At 39.4% G+C, this 14,300-nt stretch overlaps 1 protein-coding gene across 3 annotated transcripts in view; it reads right to left on the reverse strand.

Moving 5' to 3' along the window:
- The window catches only part of LOC138165346 (zinc finger FYVE domain-containing protein 9-like), a 219,329-nt gene that overhangs the window by 39,769 nt on the left and 165,260 nt on the right, over positions 1–14,300 (reverse strand). The window lies entirely within an intron of this gene.

Here is a 14,300-nt window from a genome sequence, read left to right on the forward strand (position 1 = left end):
CAGCAGCACCCGCCCTCCAGGACTGTTGGCACGATGGGACGCACCATCTATAAGGTGCTTATAGTGTGCACTCTATAAATGTTTATTCCATCTATCCAATAGACAAGGTAACACTGACACCAACTTGCATTGATGGAGCTCTTTAAGGTTTCATATGCACTTTACAGGTGTAACTTCATTTGTTCCTCCTGACTATGTCATGAGATAGGTGCTACTTTTGTCCCCATTTTACAGAAGAAGGAGCTGAATGTGGGGTCACATGACTAGTCAGAGTTAGAGGCCACAATGGAATGAGCAATGCCCCCACCACCTCACTACAGAGTGATAGCTCCTGAGGTTGTCCCGAAATGGGAGATATCAAGAAGCAATCCAAAAAATAAAAAGAATGAAAAAATAGAAGAAAATGTGAACTATCACATCAGAAAAATGACTAACCTGGAAAAATGACCAAGGAGAGATAATTTAAGAATTACTGGACTATCTGAATGCCATGATCAAAATAAGATTTTAAATGAAAGCAGCCCTGACATTCCATAAACAGAGTTAGGTAAAACAGAAATTGAAAGAATCCATTGATCACCTCCTAAAAGAGATTCCACAATGAAAATTCTCAGCAATATAGCAGCCAAAAGTTTTTAAAATATGATAGTCAAATTCCAGAGGTCAGGTCAAGGAGAAAATATTGTAAACAGCCAAAAAGAAGCAATTCAAACACTGGAACCGCAATCAGGATAACACAAGACTTAGCAGCTTCTACATTAAAGCATCAGTGGGCTTAGACTACGATGTTCCCAAGGGCAAAAGAGCTAGGCTCACAATCAAGAAACACCGACCCTGAAAACCTAAGCATAACGCTTCAAGGAAAGTGGACACTTAAAAAAACATTCCTGGCGAAAAGACGAGAGCGAAACAGAAATTCTGACTATCAAATACAAGACACAAAGGAAGCACTGAAAAAGGTAAACAGGAAAGAAAAATCACAAGGAACTCAATAAGGTTAAACTGTTTACATTCCTACGTGGGAAGATGATACTTGTAACTACTCATAAGAACTTTCTAATTATTATGACAGTGAAAGAATGTCCATAAAGGGCACAGGTTTGAGTTGAATATGATGGGATGATATCTAAAAAAATGAAAGTAATGGGTGAGAAAGAGGAATGTACTAGGAGAAGGGGGAAGGGAGAGGTAGAATGGGGTAAATTATCTCACATAAAAGAGGTACAAAAGAGCTTTTACAGTGGAGGGGAAGACGAGGGAGTTGGGTTGAACCTTTCTCTCATTGGAATTGGTTCAAAGAGGGCATACACACTCAGTGGAGTATAGAAATCTATCTTAATCTACAGGAGCGTAGAATGGAACGGGGATAGAAGAAGGGGAGTGGGACTGATAGAAGGGAGGGTACATTTAGGGAGGCAGTAGTAAGAAGCAAAAGACTTTTGTGGATGGAGAAGGTGAAAGGAGAGAGTAGAAATAAAGGGGAAAAACAAGATGGAGGGAAATGCATTTAGTAACTGTGAAAAAATTTTATAGAAAGTTTCTCTGATTTATCAATTATATAGAGAACTACGTCAAACTTATATAAAATAAGAGCCATTCCCCAAATGATAGTCAAAAGATATGAAGAGTTTTCAGATGAAATAGTCAAAGCTATCTATAGCCATACTGGGGAAAAATGTTCTAAATCAGCACTTCTTAAACTGGATGGAGACCCCACGAGGGGTTTCAAAAAAATTTGGCAACAGGAAAAGGTCTCTGAACATGCAATGACCAAAAACCAATTCAAAATCAAATGCATAATGACTCTGAGGTGTTTCTGGCAGCGCTTGCCTGTACTGTAGCCTTGGTTCTGAACACAAAGCATGCACACTTTGCACTGAACATGCTCTCACCCAACACCATCCCAATGAAGCTGCTGAAATTCAAAAAGTAGTCGAGAATGGAAAAAGTTTAATAAGTTCTGTTCTTAATCACTACTGATTAGAGAAGTGCAAATTAAAACAATTCTGCGGTACCACTTTATACCTATCAGACTGGCTAATATAAAAGAAAACAAAAATGACAACGACTGGAGAAAATGTGGGAAAATTGATGAAGCTGTGAACTGATTCCACCATGCTGTAGAGCAATTCAGAGAGAAAAAAAAAAGTAAAAAGGAAAGGACCTATATTTACAAAGACCTAGAGTAGCTCTTTTCTGGTGGCAAAGAACTGGAAATTGAGAAGTACATCAATTGGAGAATGGCTGAACAAATTGTGATATATGATTATGATGGAATATTATTGTGCTATAAGAAATGACAAGCATCTCAGAAAAACCTGGGAAGACTTACATGAATTGATGGCAAAATGAAATGAGCAGAACCAGGAGAGCACTGTACACAGTAACAGCAATGTTGTACAATGATCAACTGTGAATGACTTAGCGATTCTCAGCAATAAAATGATCCAAGATAATTCTGAAGGACTTAACAATGAAAAATTTTATTCATTCCCAGAGAAAGAACTGAAGGAGTCTGAATACAGATGAAAGCACACCTTTTAAAAAAAAAATGTGTGTTTTGGGGAGGTTTTTTTTGGTCTGTTTTCTTTCACAACATGACTAATGTGGAAATGTGTTTTGCATAACTGCACATATATAACATATCAAATTGCTTGCCTTCTCAACAAAGTCAGAGAGGAGAGGGAGAGAGAGAATTTGGAACTCAATTTTTTTTTTAAAAGCACAAATGTTAAAAATGGTTTTTACATGGAAATTGGGGGCAAATAAAATACCAAATAAATTTTAAAAGTTTAAAAGAAGGGGCATCTAAGTGGCACAGTGACTAGAGCACCAGCCCTGGAGTCAGGAGGACCTGAGTTCAAAAACAGCCTCAGATACTTAACACTTACTAGCCATGTGACCTTGAGCAAGTCACTTAACCCCAACTGCCCTGCCTTCCCCCTCCAAAAAAAAAAAAAGTTAAAAAAAAATTAAGTTGTGCATATAAAAGAAAAAAAAAGAACCACTATACCAAAAGTTTAAAAAAAAGAGGTAAACTATTTATGAGAGTAAAAAATGGACTCCTAAGGAGAATAGAAAGGAGCATATCAGTACTGTTGGAGACCAGATTCTCTCATCCGTTATCTGCTCTAGATAGGGTTGATCCTTATTTCTGAGCTTCGGTCCAGAGCACATCACAAAGCACACAGTAAGAGGAAGTCACATCAAGGGGTGGCCAAAGCCACAGAGCCGACCAAAGGGAGGGCTGGGATTCTGCCTGGATCCTCAGCACCACTTCCTTTCATGGAACTGAAGCAGAGAAGTTTGATAAGTTCCATCCCACATATTTCAGCTCTTAAGAGACATTCTTGTAGGTAAGTCTTTGTGCTAAAGAATTCTTTCACTGTTTCTCTAACTTCTTATACTTTGCTTCTAGTTTGTGTATCCAACTTGCAGGCTGCCTGCTCAAGAGCTGCTACTTGACCCTCAATTAAAGTGATCTGATGCCGATAAGGCTGAAGGGCTGCATATTTCTGGTTTTGAATCCTACTTATGTTTACTGCAACGTCTCATTTCTAGATACTTCAAGCTAATCAGTTTGTTTCTATTTCCCAGACGTTTACAGTCTTCACCGGTGGGCACTGCAGAGAACACGTCCTGGCACAACTCCATAACTGGCCACCTCAATGGGCTCTGTGGCCTCCTTGGCCGTCTCCAACATTGCATCATCTTGACTCAGACCCTCCCACTGGACGCAGATTATCCTGTACTTGCTCATGGGTCAAACTGCAAGCTCCCAAACACAAAAGGTCCCTGAAGGCAGAGATGTTTGTCATTTTTGTCTTTCCATCCCTATCGATTAGTACAACGCCTTATTTAGAACCAACAATTAACAAACACTTGTTGAACTGAATGATTTCCAAGCAACAGGTGACGTAATAATAGCATCTGCATTCTATCTTCTTATAATAAAACAAGAATTCACTTTTAGACAGGGCATTATGGTTTATCATGTACTTTTCTCTTGATAACCAATTAAGGCAAGGGTTATCCCCATTTTATAGAAGAGGTCTGGAGAGGCTTAAGTGATTTGCTCTGGGGCACAGAGCTGGTTAAGAGGACAAGCCAAGGAGGAAACCCAACTCTTCTGAGCCTAATTGTCTTTTCCTCATTCAAACTGCAGTCCAACAAAAAGATGCAGAGAATAATCTGGAGTTCTCAAAGAATGATCTCCTAACTTCAACTGAAACCTGAGCACATCTTAGGAAATTTCTTCTTTTTGTTTCCCACGTGAGGAAACTTGAGTAAATCACTATGCTCACCTTAAAATCACGAGGAAATGGGTTCATGAGAGTGAGGTTGGAGTTCTTAATTCTCTCCCCTACAGATGACATCTTCAGTGAGCCCATAAACTCACAGGTCTGATGATGCCCATGACAATAGACCCTTTGTGAATTAATGGGAAGAGAACAGTATGGGCTATCACAAAATCAGGAGTCAGGTCAAGGCTTCAGGTGAAGGAGAAGGATCCACTGACCAACTCACAGGTGCTCATGAAGGAAAGGCTTTGTAAAGGGCCATGAGGAAAGTGCCAAGGCCTGGAATTCATTGGTGCCAGGCAGTATGTTTACATATCTAAGAGAACTGAGTGCCACTGATGAAGGCTGGCTCTTCCTTCACCACTTATTATCTTAGAGAGCGTCCTAGAGAATGGTAACATTACTAGGCTTGGCCAAGATCACCCAAACAGTGTATATCAAAGGAGGGACTGGAACTCAAGTCTTCCTGGAATGGAGGCTGGCTTTGTATCCACTACATGACAGCTACAGTCATAAAGTATTAGTAAATGTGAATTAAATTATTGTGATTATATAGGTCTTAGGTTTTGCTAAAAAATTATGGATTTTAGAGGGCTAAGCCAAGATGGCAGAGCAAAAACAGGTACTCCACGTGGCTCCCACTCCGAACACCTCCAATATCTGTAAAATATGACTCTAAACAAATTTTAGAGCTACGGAACCCACGAAGTGACAGAGAGAAACAAATCTCCCACCGAAGGCAGCCTGGCAGGATGATAGGAAGGGAATATCACACCAAGCAGGGAACCTAGCACAGTCCTGCATGAACCGCCCATGACCAGCCCCAACCCACAGCACAGACTGGCCAGAGCAGACTTCAGGAGAGTGAATCACCAGCAACTGTGGCAGTTTCCAGACTTCTCAACCCATAAACACCAAAAAGAAAGTAAAAGGTCAGTCCAGCACTCTGTTGGAACTGGGTGGAGAAGAGCAGCAATCCAGCCCCTGCCCCCAGGGCGACAGGTGGCAGAGATGCAGCGGCTGCAGCTGCTGCTGTGTGCTGCCTCCAGAGCTCCTGGCCTACGGATTGTAGGGGGGCCAACGGATCATTCAGAGGGTAACTGGTCTTGCTTTGACCTGCCTGGATCTGGATCATGGTCTTGGGTGGTAATCCTGGGGTATGTGGCCAGTGTGCCAGAGCTTGGGGTTTTTGTAGAGAGGGCGCCCTCCTCATAGCTCTGACAACATCTGCAAAAACCTCAGAGATTTGGGACATAGCTCTCTGCAATCTGGAAGCATAGTTCTACCACGGCAAGGAGCTCAAAAGTCAATTTTCTGGTTGGTAGGATAAGCAAGCAGAGGAAGCACGTTTAGACCACAGAATCCTTTTTTGGGTACAAAAAGGAACAAAACATGGAACCAGAAGAAATCAATGAAGTCAAAAACTCCGGCATCAAAACCTTCCAAGAAAAATATGAGCTGGTTACAAACCACAGAGGAGCTGAAGAAGGATTTTGAAACTCAAGTAAGAGAAGTGGAGGAAAAATTGGAAAGAGAAATGAGAATGATGCAAGAAAAGCATGAAAACCAAGTCAACAGCCTGCTAAAGGAGACCCCAAAAAATACTAAAGAAAATAACACCTTACAAAATAGACTAACTCAAATGGCAAAAGAGACCCAAAAAGCGAATGAGGAAAAGAAAGCCTTAAAAAGCTGAATTGCCCAGATGGAAAAGGAATTTCAAAAGCTCACTGAAGAGAATCATTCCTTCAAAATTAGATGAGAGCAAATGGAAGCTAATGACTTTATAAGAATTCAAGGTATTATAAAACAGATCCAAACAAATGAAATAATAGAAGGCAATGTGAAATACATCACTGGAAAAACCACTGACCTGGAAAATAGATCCAGGAGATATAATTTAAAAATTATTGGACTACCTGAAATCCATGATCAAAAAAAGAGTCTAGAAATCATCCTTCAATAAAAATTACGGATTTTATTCTTTCTTTATGCCTCAAAATGTCAAAAAGACATGATCACTCCCCAAAACGCAATTCCATCATTTACTTGCTCATGAAAGGATAAAAATGAACTTTTCCTTTACCAAATAGCATCACAGTGTAATGGAAAGTAAATTGCACAGAATGGTAACATCTTTCTTTAACTCACAAGCAAGACAGAAAAAAAAAATTATGATTGTGATACCAAAATCCTTATGAACTCCTTTTTTTTAAAAAAAATTTATTTTATTTACAGTTCCAAATTCTTTCCCTCTCCCTCCTCCATCCACTGAGAAATCAAGAAAAACAAAAACCCATTACAAATATAGTCATGAAAAACAAATTTCTGTATTAGCTATGAAAAAAGAAAGAAAGTAAGAGAATAATCAAGAAAAGAAAAATCAAAAACAAGCAAGAGAAAGAGAAAAATATGCTTCAATTTGCACTCTGAATCTGTCAGCTCTTCACATGGAGGTGGGTAGCATGTTTCATTAAGCTGGAATTGGGTTTGGTCATTGTGCTGATCAGCTACTAAATCTTTCAAAGTTGATTATCTTTACATTATGGTTAATGTGTATAAAAAGTTCTCCTCACTTCACTCTGCATTTTTCCCAGTTTTTTTTTTTAAACTATCCTCTTCATCATTTCTTACAACACAACAGTTATTCCACCACATTCAGAAACTATAACTTACTCAGTTATTCCTGACTTATGAACATTCCCCCAGTTTTTAATTTTTGGTCACTACAAAAAGAAGCTCTTTTTCTTCACTAATGACATTTTTGACATGGTGATCATTTTTAAAATTTTTATATCTTTAAATTATATCAATTAACTAACATATGTGCCAGACACTGTGCTAAGCACTGGGCATACAAAGAGAACCAAAAAACAGTCCCTGATCACTGAGGACACAACCTGTAAACAACCACGTACAAACACAACACAGAAACTGGGTCAGGAGAGAGAAGGGTCAGGATAACTGAGGACAGTATTAAACAACCAACTGACATGCCTTGGAGGACACAAAAACATCCTGATGAGCTGAGAAATAACCACTTACAGAATTCTAAGAGTTACTCAAGCATCCAACAGGCAGATTTACATATTAAATTTACATATTAAATCAACCTAATGTTGCTGAAAATGTACAAGGTTTGATTGAGCATTTATGTTTTACACTGTGATATTGTGGACAGAGAGCTGGCCTTGGAATGGGGGAGTGGGGGTGGCATGCACCTGGGTTCCAATTGCACTTCAGATATCTACTAGCTATAGGACTATAAGTGAGAATCAAGATGACCAAGGTAGGTCAAGTGCTACTACTCAGATGTGAGTTATGGCAAACTCTCAGAAGACCAGCTTCCTTATCTGTAAAATAGGGAACCAGAACAAGGTGGTGCAATGGAAGGGATGCTGGACTTGGAATCAGAAAAGTTCAAGTACAAATCTTGTCACTGGTACTTACTAGCCATAAGGCTATGTCACTTTACCTCTGTGAGCCTCAGTTCTCTCATCTGTAAAATGAGGATAATAGTATATACCTCATCAGGGGGAAAACGTAAAGGGCAAACCTCAAAACACTACACTATCAATGGATATGAATGAACAGTCTCGAAAGAACTGCAAACTATTAAAAACCACATAAAAGAATGCTCCAAATCATTCATAGTAAGAGAAATGCAAATAAAAACATCCCACAGGTTTCACCTTGCACCCTACAAACTGGCAAAACGACCAAAAAAAGCAACAGGCGATGTTGGAAGGACAGGGACACTAATTCACGGTCAGTGGAGCTGTGCAATAGTGTAAACGTTTTGGAAAACAATTTAGAATTATGTAAACAAAGTGAGTAAAAATGTCCATACCCTTTGACCAGAGATTCCCTTATTACACTTAGACTCTAAGGAGGTAATTGGTGAGAAAAAAGTCTCCATCTACACCACAACATTTATGGCAGCACTTTTGTGGTGACAAGACCTGGAAGCAAGGTGGGTGCCAGGCATGTGGGAAGTGGCTGAATAAGCTGTGATCCATGATCATAACAGAATGTTACTTTGCTGTAAAGAACAAGGAAGATGACGGATACAGAGAAGCACAGAAACATTTATGTAATGTGATGCAGTGTGCAAAAGGAAAATTAAAACAGTCTAGACTAGTGCTTCCTACCCTGTGGGCTGCGACTCCATTAAGAAGCACTGAAGGGGTTGTGAGTGAGAAAAGTTTAAGAAACCCTGATCTAGAGCAGGGGTTGAGAACCTGAGGCCTCGAGGCCACATGTGGCCCTCTAGGGCCTTGGGTGTGAATTTGTGACTGAGTCCAAGTTTTATGGAACAAATCCTTTAATTCAAGGTATTTGTTCTGTGAAGTTTGGATTCGGTCAAAGGGCCATACTTGAGGGCTTAGAGGGCCCCATGTGGCCTGGAAGCTGCAGGTTCTCCACCCCTGGTCTAAACAGTGATGATGACAATGCACAGGCAGATCTCAGAGATACTGTATGTTCCGTTCCAGACTACCACGATAAAGTAAAGTATCACACTAAGGTGAGTCACACATAAGGTTATATTTATACTATACTATACTCTAATCTATTAAGTATGTAATAGTATTATCTACAAAAAAAATGTACACCCCTTAATTTAAAAATGCTCAGAAATGCTAACCATCATATGAGCCTTCAGCAAGTCACCATCATTTGGTTGGTGAAGGGTCTTGCCTGGATGTTGACACTGCTGACTGATCAAGGCAGTGGCTGCTAAAGGCTGGGGGGGGGGAGGGGGTTGTGGTGGCAATTACTTAAAATAAAACAACAAGAAAGTCTGCCACATCAGCTGACTCTTCTTTTCACTTGAACACCAAAAGGCCATTGGAGAGTTACTGACTGGCCTACATTCAGTATCATTATGTCTCAAGGAGACTCGAGAAAAGGGAGAAAGATGGAGGTCAGTGAGGACACATAAACTGATTAAGTTCACCATCTTATATGGGGATGTGTCGTGGTGCCCCAAACCAATTACAATAGTAACATTAAATATCACTGATCACACATCACCATAACAGATATAATAATAATAATGAAAATGTGTTAAATACTACAAGAATTATCAAAATGTGATAGAGAGGTACAATGGGAGCATATGCTCTGGAAAAATGGTGTTAATAGACTTGTTTGATGCAGGGCTGCCACAAACTTAATTTGTAAAAAATGCAATTATCTGTGATGTATAATAAAATGAAGCAGGCCCGTCCATGGAAAGAACGACCTCAAAACCATCACATGTGAATGCTGCAGAATTCAAAAGAACCATCTCCTGGCCTCAAAGAAGAAGTAAGAGAAGACCCCCCTCACCCCACTCTTTTGCAGAGGTGGGAGATTCACAAGTGTGAGACTGCACATATCTTCAGAAGTTTTCTATGTATTGATTGGTTTTGCTGATTTTTTTGGTTCTGCTTTCTCTTTTTCCTTAAAAAATTTTTTTTTGTCATATGAGATGGCTTCTCTGGGAACAAAAAAAAATGGAATCTAGAAGAAATTCCGATGATGTAAAAAACAAAGGATACCAATAAAAATAATCATAACCATCATACTTGAACTGCCTACCTCAAAAGGCTACTGCAAGGAAATCACTTTATAAATCCAAAGTGATTTAGGAATAATTCTTTATTAAAATTTGCCTCTGAAAGTTACTATATAAGCAAGTTATTTTAATATTTTGAGTCTTAGTTTCCCTATATGCAAACTGACAATGATATCTGTACTAAATACCTACATGACGACTGTGAAAAAGGGCTTTGTAAACCTTAAACTGACAGAAATGAGTTGTTATTCTCAATAATAGCAAAACCCTATTTTTCCAATAACATGTTCTAGAATATGAAGAATATATGATTAACACCCTGAAAAGGCAGAGGGAAGAAACACTAAAATTCTAGATCCCTCAAAATGTGTATTTCTTTGGATTAACATATAAAAATGTAAAATGGTAACATTTTCAAAACTAATTTCAATTATCTCTGTTCTCAAAGGGAGAAAAGTGCTTGGAAGATGCTCTTCTTGGTTCTACTTTTTAGGTAAAGGCTACAGCTGCTTCAGATAATCGGGTCAGTTCTGTCACTAAATCAGACCAGAGTAGTCCCTACTCTTAAACATACTCGTCAATGCAGTGATGCTGGCCTCCTGGCTGTTCTTACAAGACTCTCCATCTCCCGACTCCGGGAATTTTCTCTCATTTTCCCCCGTGCCTGGAATGTTTTCCCCCCTCCTAGCTGCCTCCTGGCTTCTCTGTTTTGTTCAAGTCCTGGCTAATATCCCACCCTCTACAGGAAGCCTTTCCCAAGCTCTCTTAATTCTAGTAGTTTCTCCCTATTGATAATTTCTTATTTTTCTTGTGCATATATATGCACATATAGAGAGAGAGGTCTATAGTGGTTTGCATGCTGTCTCTGTCATTAAATTGTGATGTTCAAGAGGGTAGGAAGTATCTTTTGTCCTTCTTTGTATTCCTAGTGCTTAACACAGGACCTGGCATGCAGTGGGCACACAATAAATGCTTCCTGACTATTTTTGCTACTGACTATCCATTTAGAGGTATCTGAAATTGCCAGGTGATTTTAAATCATCCAATAGGTTATTAAAAGAATTTACAATCAGGTGTCCATAATACAACTTTAAAGTGGAAGGGAAGACTACCCTAATGGTCGGGAATAGGAGGCGCTCTATTGCAAACATCTCCTCCATAATCTGGCTCATACAGTATCTGATTGTGGCCTATGTTCCATGTTATCTTTTCCAGTGTGACTCAAATATTTTCCCTTCAAAGGGACCTTAGAGAAACTGCTTATATTCAGACAAATACAGCAGTACTTCTCCGGGAGTAGAGGTACCAGTCTTCTTTTTCCCCTCTGAAACTGTCAAGATATATGAATATCCCAAGGAGGATAGGATTCCCAGGGGACAGAGGAACTGAGGAAAGAAGTGAAAAAACTTTGGTCTCTGTTCCTATGTCAATAGGTCCTGTGGGAACTGACAGGGCTGATTATCTCAATGTCTATATATCAACAGATTCTCTCTACACTCATTTCCTGTAGCATGCAACTGCACCAAAGAAATCCTAACCCTCAGCAATGACACCACACTCAGATGTGGCTACTGCCCAATGTCTCAATTTCCTCAGGCTGCAATACCACCTTCAGAATTAGTGATGGAAAAGGCTGCTAGCATTAGCTGAAATTGATTGACTAGACAGGAAGAAGAAAGCCACTCTTTACGGTCAACGAATGGCTTCATCCATCCTGGTGGAAGTTATGAAAAACAACCACAATCATGACGATGACAGCCATCACCACTACCACCACCCTCCTCCCAACATCTTCACAGTTTAAAAAGCTCTCACTTCCATTACCTTCTTGTACTTGCTTCAGTATTTGGGGAAAAAATTACTGTGACTAAGGCTTTGTCTCTAGTTAAAATGCAAACAGCCCAAGATTCCCTAGGATGCATATATTGCAGGATGAATGAATTTACGAGATTCTTTCTCTGACATGACACTTTGGTAGAGAAGAGGAAGAGAAAGAACGAGCTAACCAGACCTAAGAATCCATTCTCTCTGTTAAACTGACTTTCCTCTTTCCTCATTTCAACTCCACAACTAGAAGTAAAAATCTTGCTGACTAAAAATGTTTCTACAGGGAAAGTGTTTTCCACACTAGGTAATGTGCTGCTCAATCACCAAAAATGAAATCAGTAGATGTGAATGCTAGATCTGCCTCTTCCTTTACTCGCTAGGTACCTGGGCAAATCATTTCCCCTCCTCAAAGCATCAATTCCCTCATCAGGAAAATGGGGGTAATAACAGGATCCACCTCACAGGCTTGTTGTGAAACTCACATAAGATAACATGTAAAACATTTTGAGAGTATTAGGTAAATATTAGTTATAATTGTCATCATTATTGGGCTAATATTCCTCATGAAATCACCATCAGTTAAAGATACGTTATACTAGTGCTAATAGCTGCATTTTAAAATTATTTTTATGACATCACTATTTATTTTAAATTGAAATAATTATTATCAGATAATTTCAATTTTTATTAAATGTAAAGTATTCACCTGAATTTCATTCAGCACCAGCAAACCCATTACCATGCAGAATAATACCACTGGATACTACAATTCACTTCAAAAAGCATTTATGTGCCTACAATGTACACAACAAGGAGACATTAATAATAAAAATAACAACTAACATTTCTGTAAGGCTTTATGTAAGGGTCCACGTCCAACTTTCAGTAAACCTTGCTCAGATGTTATCATTGTGGTAAATGGCTTACAACTAAACCCATCATTGAGAGAGCACATGCTGCTAAATGTATTGAATGATCATTTCACTGGCACCTCCCAAAACCCCTCATCAACTCCCACATTCAATCAGTAAAAACCCACAGTTCACATGGATATTGATACTCAAGATAAATAAGGGGTTATATAGCACAGGAACACCCAGCTACTCTTGATGAACTCAAGGTAATGTGCTACTCTGGGAAATGGTGTCCAGATGAACCATGTGTTCTTAGACTCTGAAAGAACTGGAAGACGGGGCTGCTCAGGAACTGTCAGTGATATTTGAAAGATCACGTAAACAGACACACCACTATACTAGCAAAGGGCAAATGTTGTCCCAAAATTCAAAATGAAAGAGAAGAGTTTCCAAACTATAGACCAAAATATAGACAGTTGGCATAAAACTGAAAGGGAATCGCAGACCATAAAAAACCAGGATAGCTTCATCAAGAACAAGTCATGCCACTAATGTGAAAATGTGTTCAATAGGAATGTAATTTCCCCTATGAGCTGTATCATATTGGATACCATCTGGGAGAGGGAGGGGGAGAAAATTTTAAACTTATGGAAGTGAATGTTAAAAACTAAAAATAAATAAAATAATAATTTTTAAAAGTATATAAGGTGGAACAATAGGAGATGTTAAGTAGAAAGGACTGACCAAATAGAACAAATTCTAAAATATAATACTAAAGGTCTCCTTTCCCCCGCCCCACACACAAAACAAGTCATGCCAGACTAGCTTTTTTTCCCGTTTCTAATATTATTAAACAGATGAAAGGCACACTATAGATGTCATTTAACTTTAATTTTTACCAAGTTTTTCACAAAGTATCTTATATTATTGTAGAGATATGGCTAAGACACCCCTTACCTTCAACCCAAACCACTGTTTTGTCATGGCAGAGGGGCTTCCATAGCTCAATGAGACTATGAGCCTATGCTGTGCAGCATTACTCAAGATGTTCAGGTCACAGTAGGGAGTCCTAACAAAAGGCGATCCACTACAGAAGGAAAGAGCAAACCACTCCAGTATCTTTGCCATAAAGAGATGATGCCAGAAGATGAGTCTGTCGGGTAGGGAGCATTAAAATGATAAAAGAGATGATGCCAGAAGATGAGTCTGTCAGGGAGGGAGGTGTCCAATACACCACTGGGGAAGAGGGGAGGACAAGTGCCACACATCTCTAGTACTGATGACGCAGCTGGGCCAAAGCCGAAAGGAAGCTCAGCTGCAGATGCGTCGGGTGATGAAATGGAAGTCTGATGCTGTAAGATCAAGAATGCACAGGAACCGGGAATGCAGTCAGATCTAAGAACCAAGGTAAGCAGGATGTGGTCAGACAGGAGAGGGGAAGTTTAAACACTGGCTTCTGGGGCGTCAGTGAACTTAAATGGACAGGAATGGGTAGATTTAATTCAGGAGATCACTACATAGATTACAATGTGCACGAATCCCTTAGAAGAAATGGAATAGAAATACTGACCTCATGGTCAATAAAAGGGTGAGAAAAGCAGTACTGGGGTAAAATCTCAAAAATGACAGAAATGATAACTATTAGAATCTGAGGCAAACCATTCAGCCTGACAGTAATACAAGTCTACGCTCCAACCAACGATGCCAAAGAGGCCACAGTTGAACACTTCTTTGAAGACCTACAACTCTTCTAGAAAT

This window comes from Petaurus breviceps, unplaced genomic scaffold, assembly GCF_028583685.1.
Source record: "Petaurus breviceps papuanus isolate PSGF00001 unplaced genomic scaffold, PetGlider_PUasm1.0 208, whole genome shotgun sequence".
In the NCBI taxonomy this organism is placed as follows: domain Eukaryota; kingdom Metazoa; phylum Chordata; class Mammalia; order Diprotodontia; family Petauridae; genus Petaurus; species Petaurus breviceps.